The sequence below is a fragment of the Schistocerca americana genome, chromosome 3, assembly GCF_021461395.2.
Source record: "Schistocerca americana isolate TAMUIC-IGC-003095 chromosome 3, iqSchAmer2.1, whole genome shotgun sequence".
Lineage (NCBI taxonomy): Eukaryota > Metazoa > Arthropoda > Insecta > Orthoptera > Acrididae > Schistocerca > Schistocerca americana.
The window spans coordinates 678583156-678606040 of record NC_060121.1 but is presented as its reverse complement, the minus strand read 5'-3'; positions in this window follow the sequence as shown (position 1 = coordinate 678606040).

Sequence of the window (22885 nt, the reverse complement as noted above, 5' to 3'; positions counted from 1 at the left end):
GTAAAAGTTGCCTCGAGTACTCTTAAATTTACACTGCCTACCGGGTGAGGTGGCGCAGTGGTTAGCACATTGGACTCTCATTCCGGAGGATGACGGTTCAATCCCGCGTCCGGCCATCCTGATTTAGGTTTTCCGTAATTTCCCTAAATAGCCTCAGGCAAATGCCGGGATTCTTCGTTTGAAAGGACACGGCCGACATCCTTCTCTATCCAATGAGACCGATGACCTCGCAGTTTAGTATCCTCCCCCCCCCCCCCCCCCCCCCCCCCCAAATCAGCCCACCTTTTACACCTCCTAGTCATGCCCGTTAATTCCGTGTACCACTGGCGGTACGTCTGTTTCGGCTTTTTCTGCAAGCGAAAGAACTGATATCTAGCTGCAGCTACTTCGTCTTAGTGGTCATAGTACTTGGTTAAAGCAGCGATAACTTGGTCAAAGCTGAGTTCGTCGGGAGACGCGGTTGGGAATAGTTTTTGTAGTAGCGCGAACACTGGGGACCCCGCAGTCCAAAGGAAGTATTGTAACTTTACAGTACCTTCAACATCATGAACTTGACAATGTGCTTGGAACTGTGTCAGGTATTTGAGCCATTCCTCGTCTGTGTAGTTGAATTGCCGGATCGTTGGGATACTGGTCGTCGGTACTTGTTGAGCTGATTGGTTGGTCGGTTTTGCTGCTGACGCAGCTTGTGCAGCCAGTAGTTGTTGTACCGTCGTCAGCAAGGTAGCAATTTGTTGGCTCTGAAGCTGAAAAGTTTGTGTTAGATCCATCACACTGGCTGTCTGCGGCTGAGGCGCGGGGTCTGCGTGTGGAGAGGGCGGGGAATTAATGGTTTACACAAATACATTATAGTAAAAAGCAACCAGAGCCTCTGAAAAGAGTAATTTGATTAGTTCTGCGGGTCGCCTCCAGGAATACACGCAAGAACTCAACAACAAATTAGCAGAGAAACAATATCACTCCTGCAAGCTAAAAGACAAGAGAAGCGAGCAAAATCGTCGGCCAAGTTGATTAACTTCGATCGCCACTGAATTATCCTGGTCACCACTGTAGTGTCTTGTATGTAGGAAGCAAGCGAGAGGATGTTATTACCGGTGGCCGGTATCCTCTTTCTAGAACAGAAATGCACACGTGGATTAACAAGGTTCTTTATTTACATGAACATATAGCTGCTACTTAACTTTAATAGAGTTCATGTGTTGTGGTATAAGCTCATCCGTAATAGTACCCTTGCAAAAAATATCGGTAATCTTGCTATTGCAAACTTAACTCTCGTTGCTAGTCTCGATCTGGTTACTATGCACTGTCATAGCATGAGTGAGCCAGTGAGTCGATGAGTGGACTAACAGATGCCAAAATGGAGTGTGAGTTAGTGAGGCCCTCTGGTCAGAGGCGGTGTCCTAAATGCATGCTGTCGAGAGGGCATTGGCGGCATGTTGCTTGTCGGTGTCTTTGGCCTCTCTCGCGATAGGCGAGCTTCATCCAGCGCCTCCTGTCGATCTTCACGTTATGTCTTTTATATCTTTGCCGACCAGTGTGCTGGCGACAGCTTACGCCAGCACAGGAATCATGTCAGTTCTATTCTGGCACTTCATGATAGTCAGACGGTTAGAGCTAGAGAAAATGCAGTAAGTCACTTTTATACATTTTCGACGTAAAAATTTAATAGTATTGATCAAGTGTTGGTGAACGTAAATCTATTTAAAAAATCATATTGCCTGTGTACCGGAAATGGCGGAAATAATGTTCCCACATTCTCCTTTATCTCCACAACATTAGCTGTGTGCTTTATCTATAGACTGCCGAAAAAGTGGCGGAATGGGGTAAAAGTATGCAAGTCTACTGGGGTAGAAGTTCGAAGGGAATACTTGTAGCCCAGCAAGAAACTATTTGAGGACTTTTACGCCATAACCTGTGACTTGTGTAGTCCATTCTTAGTCCATTCTAGCATTTTCAGTCATTTTTGTTGGTGTTTATTTACTTTAGATGTCTCACTTTGAAGAACTTAACGTTTCTTTTCTTTTGTTTCTCTTTCGTTGGGTACTTCCTTTTTTTTATTTTATTTTTTCAAACATAGCTGGCTTTTAAACAGACTTCGAATATAACCATGTCTTCCACAGCGTAAACTATTTTCCATGAAACCGACCGAAAACATCAACTCGACACCCATTAACAGAACCACTCTACCATCAAACTCTTGGCCTTATTGAAAGAGGAAGCACTAAAGCTACCGGGGTTTCAGAGACTGCCTTAAGAAACCAGCTTAAGACCGCTAAAGATAGTGAGCACGTCAACCAATTCACTTAGCTTTTTCATTGGAGACAGTACAAGCAACAGTGCAGCCTGCATTTCCATCGGCATTACTCTCAGATCATTACGACATTTCCTTTTCGAATTCACCTTAAAATAAAGAGTTCCTAATTTGTTTTTCCACATTTGAGTAAGAATATGCAATTTTTTTAGGAAATCGTTTACTACTTCTCTAATGACAAGGATGTCAAGCTAGGTGCTGCAATTTTGTAAAAATATTTAGTAAGACCAAAATTATATTGTTTTACCCCCTCCTGCTCTATTTGGTTAAGATCTCACAGTTTTGTCTGTTGTTCCTATTAGCTTCCCGTTGGCCGTTCTGAGGTTCAAACATGTTGGTTGATAAGAAAATGGCTCTGAGCTCTATGGGACTTAACATCTGAGGTCATCAGTCCCCCAGAACTTTTTTTTTTTTGGTCATCAGTCTACTGACTGGTTTAATGCGGCCCACCACGAATTCCTTTCCTGTGCTAACCTCTTCATCTCAGAGTAGCACTTGCAACCTATGTCCTCAATTATTTGCTTGACATATTCCAATCTCTGTCTTCCTCTACAGTTTTTGCCCTCTACAGCTCCCTCTAGTACCATGGAAGTCATTCCCTCATGTCTTAGCAGATGTCCTATCATCCTGTCCTTCTCCTTATCAGTGTTTTCCACATATCCCTTTCCTCTCCGATTCTGCGTAGAACCTCCTCATTCCTTACCTTACCAGTCCACCTAATTTTCAACAATCGTCTATAGCACCACATCTCAAATGCTTCGATTCTCTTCTGTTCCAGTTTTCCCACAGTCCATGTTTCACTACCATGCAATGCTGTACTCCAGACGTACATCCTCAGAAATTTCTTCCTCAAATTAAGGCCGATATTTGATATTAGTAGACTTATCTTGGCCAGAAATGCCTTTTTTGCCATAGCGAGTCTGCTTTTGATGTCCTCCTTGCTCCGTCCGTCATTGGTTATTTTACTGCCTAGGCAGTAGAATTCCTTAACTTCATTGACTTCGTGGCCATCAATCCTGATGTTAAATTTCTCACTGTTCTCATTTCTACTACTTCTCATTACTTTCGTCTTTCTCCGATTTACCCTCAAACCATACTGTGTACTCATTACACTGTTCATTCCGTTCAGCAGATCATTTTATTCTTCTTCACTTTCACTCAGGATACTAATTTCATCAGCGAATCGTATCATTGATATCCTTTCACCTTGTATTTTAATTCCACTCCTGAATCTTTCTTTTATTTCCATCATTGCTTCCTCGATGTACAGATTGAAGAGTAGGGGCGAAAGGCTACAGCCTTGTCTTACACCCTTCTTAATACGAGCACATCGTTCTTGATCGCCCACTCTTATTATTCCCTCTTGGTTGTTGTACATGTTGTATATGACCCGTCTCTTCCTATAGCTTACCCCTACTTTTTTCAGAATCTCGGACAGCTTGCACCATTTTATATTGTTGAATGTTTTTTCCAGGTCGACAAATACTATGAAAGTGTCTTGATTTTTCTTTAGCCTTGCTTCCATTACTAGCCGTAACGTCAGAATTGCCTCTCTCGTCCCTTTACTTTTCCTGAAGCCAAACTGATAGTCACCTAGCGCATTCTCAATTTTCTTTTCCATTCTTCTGTATATTATTCTTGTAAGCAGCTTCGATGCATGAGCTGTTAAGCTGATTGTGCGATAATTCTCGCACTTGTCAGCTCTTGCCGTCTTCGGAATTGTGTTGATGATGCTTTTCCGAAAGTCACATGGTATATCGCCAGACTCATATATTCTACACACCAACGTGAATAGTCGTTTTGTTGCCACTTCCCCCAATGATTTTAGAAAGTCTGATGGAATGTTATGTATCCCTTCTGCCTTATTTGACCGTAAGTCCTCCAAAGCTCTTTTAAATTCCGATTCTAATACTGGATCCCCTATCTCTTCTAAATCGACTCCTGTTTCTTCTTCTATCACATCAGACAAATCTTCACCCTCATAGAGGCTTTCAATGTATTCTTTCTACCTATCTGCTCTCTCCTCTGCATTTAACAGTGGAATTCCCGTTGCACTCTTAATGTTACCACCGTTGCTTTTAATGTCACCAAAGGCTGTTTTGACTTTCCTGTATGCTGAGTCTGTCCTTCCGACAATCATATCTTTTTCGATGTCTTCACATTTTTCCTTCAGCCATTTCGTCTTAGCTTCCCTGCACTTCCTATTTATTTCATTCCTCAGCGACTTTTATTTCCGTATTCCTGATTTTCCCGGAACATGTTTGTACTTCCTCCTTTCATCAATCAACTGAAGTAGTTCTTCTGTTACCCATGGTTTCTTCGCAGCTACCTTCTTTGTACCTATGTTTTCCTTCCCAACTTCTGTGATGGCCCTTTTTAGAGATGTCCATTCCTTTTCAACTGTACTGCCTACTGTGCTATTCCTTATTGCTGTATCTATAGCGTTAGAGAACTTCAAACGTATCTCGTCATTCCTTAGTACTTCCGTATCCCACTTCTTTGCGTATTGATTCTTCCTGACTAATGTCTTGAACTTCAGCCTACTCTTCATCACTACTATATATTGATCTGAGTATATATCTGCTCCTGGGTACGCCTTACAATCCAGTATCTGATTTCGGAATCTCTGTCTGACCATGATGTAATCTAATTGAAATTTTCCCCTATCTCCCGGCCTTTTCCAAGTATACCTCCTCCTCTTGTGATTCTTAAACAGGGTATTCGCTATTACTAGCTGAAACTTGTTACAGAACTCAATTAGTCTTTCTCCTCTTTCATTCTTTGTCCCAAGCCCATATTCTCCTGTAACATTTTCTTCTACTCCTTCCCCTACAACTGCATTTCAGTCGCCCATGACTATTAGATTTTTGTCCCCCTTTACATACTGCATTACCCTTTCAATATCATCATACACTTTCTCTATCTGTTCATCTTCAGCTTGCGACGTCGGCATGTTTACCTGAACTATCGTTGTAGGTGTTGGTCTGCTGTCGATTCCGATTAGAACAACGCGGTCACTGAACTTTTCAGAGTAACACGCCCTCTGCCCTACCTTCCTATTCATAACGAATCCTACACCTGTTATGCCATTTTCTGCTGCTGTTGATATTACCCGATACTCATCTGACCAGAAATCCATGTCTTCCTTCCACTTCAATTCACTGACCCCTACTATATCTAGATTGAGCCTTTGCATTTCGCTTTTCGGGTTTTCTAGTTTCCCTACCACGTTCAAGCTTCTGACATTCCACGCCCCGACTCGTAGAACGTTATCCTTTCGTTGATTATTCAATCTTTGTCTCATGGTAACCTCCCCCTTGGCAGTCCCCTTCCGGAGTTCCGAATGGGGGACTATTCCGGAATCTTTTTCCAATGGAGATATCATCATAACACTTCTTCAATTACAGGCCACATGTCTTGTGGATACACGTTACGTGTCTTTAATGCAGTGGTTTCCATTGCCTTCTGCATCCTCATGTCGTTGATCATTGCTGATTCTTCCGCCTTTAAGGGCAGTTTCCCACCCCTAGGACAAGAGAGTGCCCTGAACCTCTATCCGCTCCTCCGCCCTCTTTGACAAGGCCGTTGGCAGAATGAGGCTGACTTCTTATGCCGGAAGTCTTCGGCCGCCAAAGCTGATATTTATCAAAATTCAGACAGTGGCGGGGATCGAACACGGGATCGGAGACGTTTTGATTATGAATCAAAGACGCTACCCCTAGACCACGGGTACAGTTCCGTAGAACTTAGAACTACTTAAACCTAACTAACCTACGGACATCACACTCATCCATGCCCGAGGCAGGATTTGAACCTGCGACCGCAGCAGTCGCGCGGTTCCGAACTGAAGCTCCAAGAACCGCTCGCCCACCGCGGCCGGCGGTTTATACGCATTTACATGGTGGTTGAAGATGCTGTAACAGTTCGTGCCGTTGTTCACTTTAAATTCAGACTCATGGTCCCGAATTGTTCTGCGAATTTGGTCCTTTCCATTTCACAGAGCGTCTTTGATCTCATTCCATATTTTTTTGTACTCTGAAAGTTGATTTTCTCTTTTGTCTGTGTACTACGCTTTATGGCCCATCGCTCTTTGGTTGACTGTCTTATCACAGTCTTGAGTCCACCGTGAGAGTTTATTTCTCCTTAGTGAAGACGTTATTTGTTATTGAAGTTCTGTCGTGACGTATTTTCAGTTTCCCTTGTATAGTTGTTCAGTCGGTTGTTGTCATTTTCCTGGCACAGATGCAAACACTGCAACCTTATGAGCAAAACATAGTTGCTTTAGATGTATTCCACTAATTCGTATATCTTCTGGTTTTTATAATTTAAAAAGCTGAAAACAACCTACAGGGCTGCTTAGAATAGTTCTAGCGATAGGGAATCTTCTGCCGTGACTACTTTGAACACCCAACTTTCCTGTTGAAGTCCAGATCCGTTGGAAACAGGACTGCTGATGCGTCAGTATACTAATATATACTGTATCAGTGCCGTGATTCTTATGCACGGTGCACTGGTTGTTTCAAAGGAGACAGGAACAGTCCGCTTCCCCACGTAATAGCAAAATTCTCCTACTTCACGCATATGAGATGTCAGGTGTACAAGAAAACAAAAGGGCGGTGCATTGGCGGAGCTGTCATTTGTACTCAGCTGCTGCATGGGAAAAGGTTTCCGACGTGATTGTGGCCTCACGACGGGAATTAACACTCTTTGAACGCGGAATGGTAGTTGGAGGTGGATGCATGAGGCACGGCATTTCAAAAATCATGAGAATTCAGTAACCCGAGAGCCATACTGTCAACACCGTGTCGAGAATACCAAATTTCAGGCATTACCTCTCACCACGGATAACGCAGTGGCCGGCGGCCTTCACTTAACGACCGAGTGCAGTGGCGTTTGAGTAGAGTTGTCAGTGCTGACAGACAAGCAACACTGCATGAAATACCGCAAAAATCAATGTGGGACGTACGACAAACGTATCCGTTACGATAGTGCGGTAAAAATTGGCATTAATGGGCTATGACAGCAGACGATGGTCGCTATTGTGATGGTCGCTAATGCCTTTGCTTATAGCACATCACCAGCAGCTTCTCTCCTGGGCTCCAGGGTATATCAGTTTGACCCTAGACTATTGGAAAACCATGGCCTCGTCAAATGAGTCCGATTTGAGGTGGTAAGAGCTGACGGTAGGTTTCGACCATGGAACATAGATCCGAGTTGTCAACAAGTTACTGTGCAAGCTGATGGTGGATCCACAATGTTGTGGGCTGTGCTTACGTGGAATGGAGTGGCTACTCTGTTTCAACTGAACGAATTATCGACTGCAAATGGTTAATTCTGCTACTTGGAGACAATTTGCGGCCGTTCATGGACTCCATGTTCCCGAACAACAATGCAGTTTTCATGGATGACAATGTACCTTTTCACCGGGTCACAACTGGTTGGAAAAACATTCTGAACAGTTGTTGTTGTTGTTGTGGTCTTCAGTCCTGAGACTGGTTTGATGCAGTTCTCCATGCTACTCTATCCTGTGCAAGCTTCTTCATCTCCCAGTACCTACTGCAACCTGCATCCTTCTGAATCTGCTTAGTGTATTCATCTCTTGGTCTCCCCCTATGATTTTTACCCTCCACGCTGCCCTCCAATACTAAATTGGTGATCCCTTGATGCCTCAGAACATGTCCTACCAACCGATCCCTTCTTCTGGTCAAGTTGTGCCACAAACTTCTCTTCTCCCCAATCCTATTCAATACTTCATCATTAGTTATGTGATCTACCCATCTAATCTTCAGCATTCTTCTGTATCTGAACAGTTAGAGCGAACGATTTGGCCACTCAGATCGCCTGACGTGAGTCCCATCGAACATTTATAGGACTTTATCGAGAGATCAGTTCGTACACAAAATCTTGCACCTGCAACACATTCGCTATTAAGGATAGAGAGGCAGCATGGCTCTTTACTTGTGCAAGGCAATTCCAACGACTTGTTGAGTCCTTCCCGAGAGGGGTTGTTCTCAACACCGCACAAAAGGACGTCCGACACCATATTATGAGGTATCCATGACTTTTGTCGCCTCAGTGTAAACCTTCAGTTATTTCACAGCCCCTTTGGCAGTGACAACCAACATTTAACCCAATGCCAGCTCAGACATTTAGGCACCAAAGCAACCCAATGTAAGATGCCGCCCAAAGAGTGCTTAATTTCTACTGCAAGTCTGCCGTAACATTCATGCGTTTCGGTCTGTTGCTTTGATTAGAGCATGTAGTACTTCCAACTCCCTAAGCTTGCCTATTGAATGAAAATGTCGCACGATGATTAAATATTTACAGTTCATTACATGTCAGTTATCAAGAGTTCCTGAATGTTGAAAATCATTCACACCAGAATGAGCTTTCATGAAAGAAGGAGATCTTTCTCTGACGTATTTTGCTCAAAAGCACTTGGCTCGCACTTGAACTGCCACTGCTGCCTTCATCTTTCTATTAAACACAAAGAAAACAGTATGTAAGAAACGTTTGACTATTTTACAACCCTTACACAACGTTCATAACTTTCAAGTACGCAAAATCCAGTAACTAACTGTAAGATAAATACTAGAACGCCAAGAAAGAAAATGACGGTTGGTCAATACAGTCACAGCATGGTGCCGCTGCATCCGGTCGGTCGCAACTTGAAGTCTGGTGTCGTGTGGCTTGTGCCCGGTTGCTGGTAACCAGTGCCCACAGTGGAACGAGGAAATTCTCGATCTCGAACGAATGCTGCACTGATCTTGACGCTGTCATGATCTGTTTTGTGTAATTGTTTGCAGAAGTTTTTGCTATTACTGATGCGTTAGAAAGTGGAGCGAATTTTAGGTTTGGTCCCAGCAGACAGACAACTTCAGCCGACAGCCAAAACGATATTTACAAAATAAGGTTGGATGTGAACTTGGACTCGTGACTTCGTGTCTACATTTCATGACATTTACTGCTAGATCACGAGATAATACAGCACTGCAACATGTCGAAAAGGAGACAGCATTTTTTCGAGGCAGTTCCGCATTCTACCATTTTGAAAAATCGTGCATGTGACCGTACTTAGACTTCTGAGAGGTGGCTGGTTTTTTGGCCACCTTAAGTGAACGATTTGGACTCAAACTCTGCGGCGGCTAGCCAGCGGCCAGGTTTTAAGTCTAAGACTGTACCTCTCAAACCCCTCTTTCCTCTTGCCCCCTTTAGCGAGATTCCTCTGTCAGCGCAAGTGGAAAGTCAGTGCTCTAAAGGCATGCCGAAGTCAGTAAAAGACACTGCCGCTAGCTTACCCAAATATATCGATATGGACGGATCAACAGATACCAACTATCCCGCAAAAGCCTACTCCCAAAGTTCAGAGAACCCGTATCAGACGTATTAGACAGTCTAGACATGTTCTTCATCCCACTGTTATGGCTCCCATATGGACCGAGAAGAAAGATTAGACTATTTACATAAATCAGAGATGTTTTTAAGCAGTCGTTCTTTGCTATGTGTGTAGAAAGCCTGGCATGTGGTACCATGTTAAGTACCCTCCTTCAAGCACTTCATAGTGATTAGCAATGTATGTAAATAGATACAGATTTCATCCAATTTTTCAAACAACCGTTTGACTTAAGTTTCCTTGTACTTCTTATTGGTTTCATTTCCAAGTGATTTATAATACCGTACTCCCTTCTGTTCCTGAAGATTTTTATACATCCTTCTTTCATCGTTCAGTTCAATTATTTCTTGTGTTACCTACAGTTTTATTGCAGTACCTTTGCACTTATTTGATTAAGCGCTTTGATGACCCTGTTCACTCCTGACTATTACTTACTGAGGTACTTATTATTGGCGTTTCTACAGCGTCAAAGAACTTTAAACCCACATCATTGCTCAAAATTGCAGTAGCCCGTATCCACGTAAATTGAATCTTATTGCTGATTCTCGTAATCTAAACGAATGCCTAGTTTGAGACGATGTTAACCTGTCAGTCAATCAAATTAGACAGCATTATGAAATTATGTGACATTATATACGTAATTTTTAATTCACCATTTCAAAAAATACATAGAGAAACAAATTTCTAAATCTCGTTTCCCGTATTTGCTAAAAGTATTCATCGCGCACGCCCGCCACCTAACGTACTACGTCTAGAAGAATATGTTTTTTCCAGAAATGTGTGTTGGTAGGTGAAGCTGCTATATGATGTTATGAACAGCCGTGTGAAAAAACTTTTCTGCAAAAGAGAGTGCACTTCAATGATCTGCTTTTCTAGCAATGCTGTTTACTCTTATCGTGGACACCATTATACGAGAACTCCAGAAACAAATCCCATAGATTCTTCTGTACGCACATCTATGTTATTGCAACCAAAACCAGAGAAACGCTGCTACAATAAGTCAAATACTGACATTATCGACTTCAGAAATATTATGTGCGGATAAAGGCCAGAAGAAACAATATCTATAAACCAATCGAGAAGGTAAAAAGGTTACGGTATGTATGAAATTTTAGGCAAATGATGGGAGCACAAGTTATGACACAGAAGCTGCAGTCAATGGATTCAGTGTTGTGGAGATAGAGGACTTCCATGCAACAGAGAAATTCCATTCCAGCTTAAAGCCCTGGTCGGAAATCGATATTACCTGCCGCTAATTATGACAGATATGGGAAACGCTAAAAATAGCTGTGCAGTTCGTTCGTGTGTGAATTTCATCATTCGTGAGAAGTCAATGGCGTACATTACGCGCAACGTAGCGTCGTTCGGAATGAGTAACTCTGCAGTACAAATCGTATTTTCTATTGTCTTAGCACGTCGTATTAGTTCCATTTGACATGATTTACTGGCATAGTCGTAGATTTCGTACTTGTATTAAGATCTGAAGGTGGCTATTGCTGGCCGAAATAATTTTGTTTAGAATCACTGCGTAGAAGTGTGGTAAAACCTTTTCAACATTCAATGGATCGCCGCAACTCAGAATATTACGTTTGCTGGAGGGCCGAGGAGTGAAACTGCTGCACACTAATAATATCTCATGTTCGACGAATAGCACGTCGGACGAAAATGTAGACGAACAACGACTACGACTTGATTACTCACCACAGAATGTCGCCATTATGTTCTAATGGCATGGCATGTTTCCTGAAAGAAGGGCTGCTTTCCAGGTTCTAAAATATCTCGTATACTAATAATAAATCAGTAAAACTGTCTTGTCAGCCTGTTTGAACATGATTCTCCAAAACTACTATACGAACTGTCATTGGGTGTTCGCAGATGCATAGCTTGGGGCACCGTATTAGTTTTATCTCATCAAATTGAATCACGGAGAAAAATATCGTGATTTAAAGATTTATATAAAACCATCGTATGTATATCTGTTTGAACACGGTCATGTCTTCCACGGAATTTTCACTGTTAACTTGAGCATAACTCAGGACACCGTATAGGCTTTATGTCATAAAAATCTAATTACGGTAAAAAAAGATATCGGAATTTAAAGTTTTATTCATACTTATAAATGAGAAAGTAATTCTGTTGCGTTTTCACATCTAACCCCTGAAGCAATATCGATAAAATTTGACATGGAGGTAACTTGAACCCTGAGGAAGAACACAGGCAGCTTCAGAAAATGTATAGTGCAAGATACTTACTCATTTGAAGAATATTACGCAAATTTACGAAAAATACTTACTCTTTGAAAAAGCTATTAACAATTTGATTTTTTATCTTTACCATATTAGTGAAAATGCTTTTATTGCTTGATTTGTGCTGCATGATACGATTTTTTTTTTTTTTTTTTTTTTTTTCATCAGTCTACTGACTGATTTGATGCGGCCCGCCACGAATTCCTTTCCTGTGCTAACCTCTTCATCTCAGAGTAGCACTTGCAACCTACGTCCTCAATTATTTGCTTGACGTATTCCAATCTCTGTCTTCCTCTACAGTTTTTGCCCTCTACAGCTCCCTCTAATACCATGGAAGTCATTCCCTCATGTCTTAGCAGATGTCCTATCATCCTGTCCCTTCTCCTTATTAGTGTTTTCTACATATTCCTTTCCTCTCCGATTCTGCGTAGAACCTCCTCATTCCTTACCTTATCAGTCCACCTAATTTTCAACATTCATGATACGATATGAATCTTCAAAGTGTTTAATCCATACTATTTTGTACACAATGTACACTATGATGTATAGATACTTGAAAAGGGTAATGCATTCATGCGTGCTCCTGCTCATGCCCATCTGTACACTCTGCTCGTCAGCGATGATACACTGCTCGGCAGCGACATTGCACATGACAACGCATCGTGCATTGGGACAAACTGGGATGCGGCGGGGGGAGGGGGGGGGGGGTAATGAGTGAGGCACACATCATTAGCTATGCTTACCCCAACAGGAAGATACATGAAGGCAGCTGATGTTATTGCACACGCTATAGCCTACTTACTCACCATCATTCATCATAACAAAACTACCGAAACATGATCGCAGCCATAAGCAACAGCTAGTCCTTAATACAGTGGCTGCTGATGAAATTCTCAATACTAGAGACTGAATTCACATGCAGTACCCAGTGATGACTCACATCATCATAATGGCTGACTTCTGCTATGTCTTCAAGCAAACCAGCCGACGAAATTGCGGCCATCATGGTAGCTGTGATACGCATGTAGCCATCACTGTTGGGCCTGTTGGCCACAGTAGCTTCTCTGCACGTCGAGGACTGTGTTCAGATTCCCATGCTCTTTGAGATGTTTGTTGTTTTCCAAAAAATGGCTCTGAGCACTATGGGACTCAACTGCTGAGGTCATTAGTCCCCTAGAACTTAGAACTAGTTAAACCTAACTAACCTAAGGACATCACAAACATCCATGCCCGAGGCAGGATTCGAACCTGCGACCGTAGCGGTCTTGCGGTTCCAGACTGCAGCGCCTTTAACCGCACGGCCACTTCGGCCGGCTGTTGTTTTCCAGACCGGTTCACTAGCATGAATGTGAAGCAGCATCCCGTCGTTGCAAACAGGTTCGTCTCTGCTGCAGTGTTCTGATAAAACAATGGTGTAAACGTTCCCAGTTCAGATGTCAGCAGACGGCGTCGAACCACATAACCAGATACGCTCAGACACATAGCTGCGCTTATTGATGGAGCCAAAGCTGTGAATTAAACTGTTATGCTTGTTACAGTCGTAATAACAAGTTTGGTGCCATCCCGTATCATGCTCACATAGCGTTGTCTAACAGCCGTTCATCATTCGAACACGCTCTCATCCTAATATGAATTTCACTCTTTGACATGAGCGAATCACGCTGCAATTTATCTCATTGGTCTTCGTGGTTTTCAATTAGAGAGCAGAAGACATGCTGGAAGTTTCTGTCTTTTGTAATCTGATTATCCTATTCTTTCTTTGTAGACATAAATTTGTCCTTATGATCACTCTTAAGCAAATATATGACGGACGTATCACACTACAGCTAGAATGTTTTCAGACGGAAAAAAAGCACTTAAGTCGAAAACGTATTGACACACTGATCCACTGACTGAAAAAGCCCACGTTTTCCGCAGTTTGCAGAGCTCTTTGAAGTCTACAGCTTTCGGAGGGATCATTTCTACTCACGTTTCTGACACCAAAAAGCTTTATCCTTTTCGCTGAATCGGACATCCCTTTACAGGAAAACGGAAAAACTGTTTGAAATAGAGTTGGCTCTATCGTCTCAAGCGTATAACTACTTTCAGTTCCTGTGCTGATGGCACTTCTGTAATGGCTGGCTCTGAGCACTATGGGACTTAACTTCTAATGTCATCAGTCCCCTAGAACTTAGAACTAATTAAACCTAACTAACCTAAGGACATCACACACATCCATGCCCGAGGCAGGATTCGAACCTGCGACCGTAGCGGCCAGACTTCTGTAATGACTAACCTCTTTGAACGCTAATTTTTGTTACGAAGAGTAAACAACCTTCACATTAGATGCCTTAAATCAGGATACAGAGTTTCAAATACTATCACTCATGACCTTACGATTAACTAATTTCCCTAATAATCTGTTGCACATGGGAAGGTGTGGCTTTTTCCCACAAAATTTTGATATTGATTTAAGCCAAACAAAGCGCCCACATCAATCGCAATTACCGAGTTGTTTAAAACTACACTTTCATTAAGACCCCACTAAGTTTAAGGCACTAAAAATCCCAATTATGCTAATTCCAGTGCGGTATCTTTGACATTCTTCGCCCACTATCTTCTGGAAACATCCATCTGCAGTACACATTCGACTGTCTTCGCCCCAGTCACATAAAAACAATAGTTATCTGTCGTTTAATTAATTAAAGCTACAAGTTTCGTGTTTGATATATTGCTAGGTAAAGGAAAAACGTACAAATGTTAAAACTAGCCTACAGAACTCTTCTGGCTGGATGTAAGGACGACTTAGACCGCTTGAAAAGAATGCACAACATACACACATCAAAAACAGTTTTGCATCACCCTGGTTCCCAGAACCCAGAAGATAGACGTTGACTGTGGATCACAAACACAGTCCCTTTGACTGGTCAGAGATGTTACTAAACACGCCCAAAGATGTAAACAACCATGCATAAGCAGCGACTATTAGACGGAGGGAGCCCGACAGCCGCTCAGTTCAAGTCATTCCACCAGGGAGGATGTACAGTGTTGTATGTAGTTCAACCATGCCTAAACAGCTAATACCACGGTTCGATCGCGTCCGCATTGTTACTTTGTGCCAGGATGGGCTCTCAGCAAGGGATGTGTCCAGGCGTCTCGGTGTGATCCAAAGCGATGTTGTTCGAACATGGAGGAGATACAGAGAGACAGGAAATGTCGATGACATGCGTCGCTCAGGCTGCCCAAGGGCAGGAGATGGACTTAGAGAGTCGAGAGAAGCAGATCGAGAGAGAGAGGGGGAGTAACAGACAAAAAAAGCAACGAACAGGAGGAGATAGAGAATGAGCAGGAAATGGACAGAGAGAGGGGGGAGGACATGGACAGAGAGAAGGACAGAGGAGTTGGACAAAGAGAGGGGAAAGGAAAAGATGGGCTTGAGGGTAACGCCAGCCTTGTGATCTGTGCTTGGCCAATAGCTGTCGCATTCACCACAGCAGAGAGCGGCGTGCGTCTTGGACAAAATTAGCCACGCTCAAGGAAAAATGCACTTGCGTGCCGAGTTCAGCGAATTCGTCCTGTTCTCGCCAGTTGGAGAATGTGAATACAGACAAAAATTTCTCCAAATGCCAGACAGCCATGCAAATAGCATGTCCCGTGCGATAACATCACAATATTGTGTAGAAGTCACGGGGCGCCTTGAGTGCTGACGGACCACTGACGCATTTAGCGTAAACATTGAGAAGATAAAGTTACAGAAAGTCTTTGATGGGACGCCGTTGACAAGTAGAAACACAGAATCCTTGGGAACGTCGATGTGCCATAGGGCAGCACTCGCAAGTTGCCGGAAAGAGGAGTTCGGACAAGTCCGCGTTCGCAGTCTCAAAAAAAATCGACGCCAGACCCGCCGGAGCTTAAATTTTAGGAGATTTCAGATTGGTGAAAGGAAGTATGGTACTTCGCTGTTGGCCAAACATTGTGTTAGGCAATATTTTTCCACGTTTTCGCCAAAATTAAACTCATTCAACGTATTGCCACACGATGTAGCTTACTTCATCACTCCACATCACTAGTTTCCGGTTATCCCCTGTCCAGTAGTGCCACTCTTTACACATTTTCAAGCGTCGCTTAGCATTAAGGACGGAGATTTGTGTCTTATAAGGACCTGTTGGACTATTGTATCCCATTCTTTTCAACTGCCTACGCTAGCTGGTCTGTTGGTGGCACTTTGGAACTCGCGAGTGATTTCTTCCGTTGATTTCATGTGACTTTTGGAATCACCTTCCGCAATACTCGATGTTCTCTGTCCGTCAGTAGACGAGATCTGCCTATCTTGGTTTAGCTATTGTTGTTTCTCCGCACTTCCAATTCACAATCATATCAACAGTCGACTTTGGCGGCTTCAGACGAATTGAAATGTGCATGATGGATTTGTTACGCAGGCTATTTCCAATGACTAATCCTGATCAATCCATTCTACTGCTACTGCTTTCTTACTGACAGCACAATACGCTCCACTTCCTTTTATACTGCCAGTTTTACCTCTCTTGTCACTTATTCGTCAGTTCCACATCATGTAGGGATGTTCAGATATTTTTGATCAGAAAGCATTTAAGATCCCCACTATGTGTTCCTGTACGAAATTTAGCCCAACTTTAGCTCCCACTCATTACCAAAACTATGCACCCACAAACTAATTCAAGCTGGTATGCTAACATTTGACTAAAAAGAACCTAATTTCACTTGAACTGTAACTGGTCTGAATACAAGTTTATATTAAATGGGCAACTGAAGTGAAACAATTATCTGGCCGTAATCAAAATTTCCACTCACGTCGCATCTTGACAACATTGTTGCAGATTTCTCGAAAGCACAACATCAAACAGCAAGCATGCAGCGGCCAAGCTAGATTTCTACTTTTAAGTAAAATTTCCAATCAGTATTGAAGCTGTTGCATGCCACATGGTGCAATGTGGTAATGCGTAATGATAAATCTTCTTCAAACAGTGGAATGGGGAGAGTAACTATTCCTTTGATATATCCCAAGACAATGATTTTAGAATGAATTATATATTCAAAAAGACAGAGTGAACCTTGGCGTGATCTCCACACATAATATTGGTCTGAATAATACTATGCTTAACAAGGTGAACAATGGTTTCAAAAGCATGCAGTATTAACAGAGAATTTCTATGAAAACCAAACAGCTTAATCAGTTAATATGTTAATGCATGACTCAGGGAAGTGGAGTGATCTTTCTCATCTCTGAACAAGTGAACAAAGTTAAATAGCTGATAATAATAATTCTGACTAACTAGCTACACACTGCTGATGTCTTACCTCAAACTTCTTCTCTTAAAAAAAAATAGCATGGCATTATTCCAAATCTGTATTCTTTTCGCTTTCAATATATACATCTGATTCATCCTTGCTGTCACTAATAATAGATCTTTCACCTTCTAACAGCTACAATCACAAGTCGTCACGGCACTACTGAATACGTCCATCATCTACCACAGTTCAACTAAGAATTTACCAGACTGCACCGAGGCAAAGACTGTGCCACAACAAGACCAAAGATTGTTTTACAGTAACTTAACGTCCCCTCCCTGCAACGTGCATATCGATAACTTACAGAAGTCAAAATGTCATGCCCACCTGACATATAGTCCACCTTTACAGAGTAGCATTTTGTATGACGGTCATTTCAGATAGGAAAAGGACAAGGACAAAACTCAAAATATTATGGATAGTAGCGTATAAATCGCGTTATAAATACGAAGAGAAAAATGGTTTTACAAGAATATTAGTTACAGAACTATAAACAAAAAATATTTACCAAATTCAGGAACATGTGAAGGTCGGTTAATGATGTCTATGAGAACGTTCTGAACAGGGCTATTTTGAAAGTTTATATGTGACATATTGTATTGCAGTAAGTGTTATTAGTGATCTATACCGTTTTTGTAGCACACAGCAAGTAGGTTAGATATGTATACCACACAACACCCACATCACTGATGCACTGTGACATATAGCAGTAATAATTTTCAAGATGAATGAGTAGAGTGCCCTTGTCACAAACGACCAAGTTTTCTCCAGCTCGTTGCAGTTACGTCACTGTTGTGGGAAGTTATGTGGACGCAGACTCAGTGAGACTAAGCACACTTCTCAGCTGACAGCCCAACACATGTACAAGCAGTAAAATACGTAATACTATCTGCTTGAAGCAGACTGTTCCATTGACCAGCCACCTTGTAGTATCCAACAGTTCCTTATAAAAGTCAGCTGCAGCTTGTATCGGTGAAGTACGCCGACATTTGGCAGAAAATATTTCAGTATATAATCAGTGGACACAATTCTTCTTCCCTGCCAAGTCTCAGTCATTTGTGGTGAATGGTCAATCACGTGCAATTCGTCACATTTACAAAATACAGCTACCTATAATAAGACAGGAGTAATAAGATTTCCCCACCCCCTCCCCATGAACCATGGACCTTGTCATTGGTGGGGTGGCTTGCATGCCTCAGTGATACAGATTTCCGTACCATAGCTACAATCACAATGGAGGGGTATCCGTTGACAGGCCAGAAAGATGGGCAGCAGTCTTTTCAGCAGTTGCTAGGGCAACCGTCTGGATGACTGACCGATCAAGCTTTGTAATATTAATCAAAACAGCCTTGTTGTGATGATAGTACGAACACGTGAAAGCAACTACACCTGTAATTTTTCCCGAGAGCATGCACCTTTACTATATAGTGAAATGTTGATGGCGTACACTTGGGTACTATTCCGGAGGTAAAATAGTCCCCCATTAGGATCTCTGAGCGGGGACTACTCAGGAGGACGTCAGTATCAAGAGTAACAAAACTGCATTCTATGGATCGGAGCTTGGAATGTTAGATCCCTTAATCAGGCAGGCAGGTTACAAAATTAGAAAGGAAAATTAATAGATTGAAGTTAGATATAGTGGGAATTAGTGGCAGATGGAACAGGATTTCTGGTCAGGTGAATACAGGGTTATAAATACAAAGCGAGCCAGGGGTAATGCAGGATTGGGCTTAATATTGAATGAGAAAATATCAATGTGGATAAGCTACTATGAACAGAATAGTAAATGCATTATCATAGCCAAGACGGACACGAAGTACACGCCTACCACTGTAGTTCAAGTTTATGTGCAAACTAGTTCCGCAGATGATGAAAAGATTGAAGAAACATACGAGATAAAAGAAATTATGAGACTTTTAATGGAGACGAAAACTTAATTGTGATGTGAGACTGGAATTTAATAGCAGGAAAATTAAGAGAAGGAAAAATTGGAGATTAATATGGACGGGAGGAAAGGAATGAGAGGAACCTGCCTGGTGGAATTTTGCATGGAGCATAATTTAATCGTTCCTAACACTTGGTTTAAGAATCATAAAAGAAGGTTGTGTATGTGGATGAGACCTGGAGACACCGGAAGGTTACAGATTGATTATATAATAGTTAGACAGAGATTTATTAACCAGATTTTAAATTTTGAGAGATTTCCAGGGGCAGATGTGGACTCTAACCACAATTAATTGGTTATGAACTGTAGATTAAAACTGAAGAAACTGCAAAAAAGTAGGAATTTAAGGAGATGGGCATAGAAAAACCGAAGCAACCGTAATTTTTAGAGAGTTCGAGAGGAAGCATTATGCAACAGCTAAAAATGAGATTGACAGGAAGTGCAAAATGGGTAAGCAGGAATGGCTAGAGAATTCCGAAGCATATTTCGTGAGGGGAAAGATAAACACCGCCTACAGGGAAATTAAAGAGGCTTTTGGGCAAAGAAGAAGCAGTTGTATGAATTCCAAGAGCTCAGATGGAATACCAGTCCTAAGCAAAGAGCGGAAAGCTGAAAGGTAGAAGGAGTATATAGATGGTCTATACAATGCTATCATGAATTCTTTAATGACGAGTTGAAAAATTGTTGGAAACCGACATCGAATAAGATATGTTTGGATTCCGGAAAAATGTAGGAAAACATAAGGCAATAGTGACCCAATGACTTATCTTAGAAGGAAGGTTAAGGAAACACAAACCTATGTTTATAACTTTTGTAGACTTGGAGAAAGCTTTTACAACGTTGATTGGAATACTGTTTTTCATTTTATGAAGGTAGCAGGGGTAAAGTACAGGGAGCGAAAGGCTATTTACAACTTGTATAACGTCAGACGTTAGTGACAAGAGTCTAAGGGCATGAATCGTAGCAGTGACTGAGAAGGGTGTGAGACAGGCTTTTAGCCAATTACCCATGCTACTGAATACGTATATCGAACAAACAGTTAAGGAAACCACAGAAAAATCTGGAGTAGGAGTTAAAGTTCAGGGCGATGGAATAAAAACCTTAAGGTTTGCTGATGGCGTTGTAATTCTGTCAGAGACAACAAAGGACTTGGAAGAGCAATTGAGTAGAGTGGACAGTGTCTTGAAAGAGGATATAAGATGAACATCAACAAAAGCAAAGCAAGGGTAATGGAATGTAGTCGAATTACATCAGGCGATGATAAGGTAATTAGATTAGAAAATGAGACATTTAAAGTGGTAGATGAGTTTTGCTATTTGGGTAGTAAAGTAACCAATGATGGCCGAAGTAGAGAGGATATAATATTTAGACTGGAATTGGCAAGAAACTCATTTCTGAGGAAGTGAAATTTGTTAACATCGAATATAGATTTAAATGTTAGTAAGTCTTTTCTGAAGGTATTTGTCTGGATTGTAGTCATGTATGGTAATGAAAATGGAAGACAAACTGTTTGGACAAAAAAGTGAACAGCAGCTTTCTAAATGTTGTGCTACAGAAGAATGTTGACGATTACGTGGGTCGATCACGTAAGTAATGAGCAGGTACTGAGGAGAACTGGAGAGACAAGAAATTTGTGGCTCAACTTGACTAGAAGAAGGGATTGGTTGATATGACACATTCTAAGATATCAAGTGATCACCAATGTTGTATTGGAGGGAAGTTCGGAGGGTAAAAGTAGTAAGTGGAGACCAAGAGATTAATACAATAAGCAGATTCAGAATGATGTAGTTTGCAGTAGTTATTCGGAGAAGAAGAGGCTTGTACAGATAAAGTAACATGGAGAGCTGCATCAAGCTAGCCTTCAGAATAAAGACAACAACAACAACAATAAGATTTTACATGGTTCTACATATGGACAGCACATGTAGTGTAGACGTTATAAGAGATTTCTATGTCTACAAAAAAGCAAGGAAAAATGGCATCATGGTTTTACAATAATGAATTACAGAAACATCAGACAACTAAACCATGTTAAACAGTGTACAATAATAGGCATGATAAGAAACAATTATTATATATTTGCAGAATGACCTACACAAATTTCTAAATCTATTCAAATAAATATTTATCCATGTTCATCAGTAAAAAGCACGACTGTATAGGCAGTAAGGTAGACGGAGACACATAAGAATGGTCATCACACACAATAAATAAACACATGAGGAAAGTCATCTTAAATGCGCAGATAAAATGAAAGCAAACATATGATTAGGAAAAACATGGATTAGGGAGTATCCAAGGTTCACATCACAGAATACTTTATGCAGTCAGCCGAATGTCAGCCTATCATTATATCTAACATGGTCATTGATTAGTATGCTACTTAGTTACATTTCATCTTTCAGTTTGTGCACCTATTAATCATTTTACCCACAATTTTATCAAACTTCCAGCAAATACAACTGTTTACTGTATCTCTTTACTTCGTTCTGTAAATTTATTTCATACATTCTTGTAAGTCCATATACAAACATCAAATGAAGTTTTGCATCAACTCGGTTCCGCGAGTTTCGAAATCTGTACAGAACACTGGACTAGAGATCAACATAAACGTCATCCCCTCCCTTTCTATTGCTAATGAAAACCACACATTACATGTTGCACCAACATAAAACGAGAACATCAGATGTGGTTGTCCAGATTGCTGTGTACACCAGTTCCCCTAATACCCAGTAGCACATCCTCTTGCTTATTGAGAACCCTTCCTAGCACAAAGTAACAATGCGGACGCGACCGACCCGCGGTGTTGACCGTCTAGGCATGGTTGAACTGGAGACAGCAACGAGCCGTGTACCTCCTTCCTGGTGGAATGACTGGAACTGATCGGCTGTCGGACCCCTCCTTCCAATAAGCGCTGCTCAAGCATGGTTATTTACATCCACAGTAAACGTTTATCTTCAGGAGTTCTGGGAATCGGCGTGATGCAAAACTTTTTTTGATGTGTATAATTTATCTCCATTGCCCTACCTAACCGTTTGTAGTTTTTGCCCTACCTAACCATATTTCTTCTTATATTTACTCTACAGAATCATTTCATCCCAAATTCATCTATGTAACCATTTCTTCGCTCAAGTACCTGTTGTATGACTTCCTTTGTCGTCTTTTTCTCTTTGTTTCCTCCTTACACATCTTTTATGAATTCTTATAAATCTTTCATGTCTAGTGAGAGTTCACTACAGTAGTACACTTAACATAATTATTATACTAATGGCGCCAAATTGTATAGTAATAATATATACAGGTAATATGTAAGCATATAAAATGAATCCACATCGCATAAAAATTGACTGTAACAAGAAACAGGGTCCCAATCCGATAACCATTACTCATTTACTCTTTCTCTACATCAACCATCATAATGATTGCCCCATTCGATTAAATATATAATTAAATAACTAAAAATAAAGAAACTCAATAAATTACATGACTCGTGGCAGCCTCTGCAAGAGAGGCGCTCTGCATCGCGGTGTAGCTTGCTGTCCACGTTTCGAGAGGGTGCGTTTCTGGATGAGGTATCGAATATATTGCTTCCCCCTACTTATACCTCCCGAGGAGATCACAAATGTAAAATTAGAGAGATTCGAGCGCGCATGAAGGCTTTCCGGCACTCGTTCTTCCCGCGA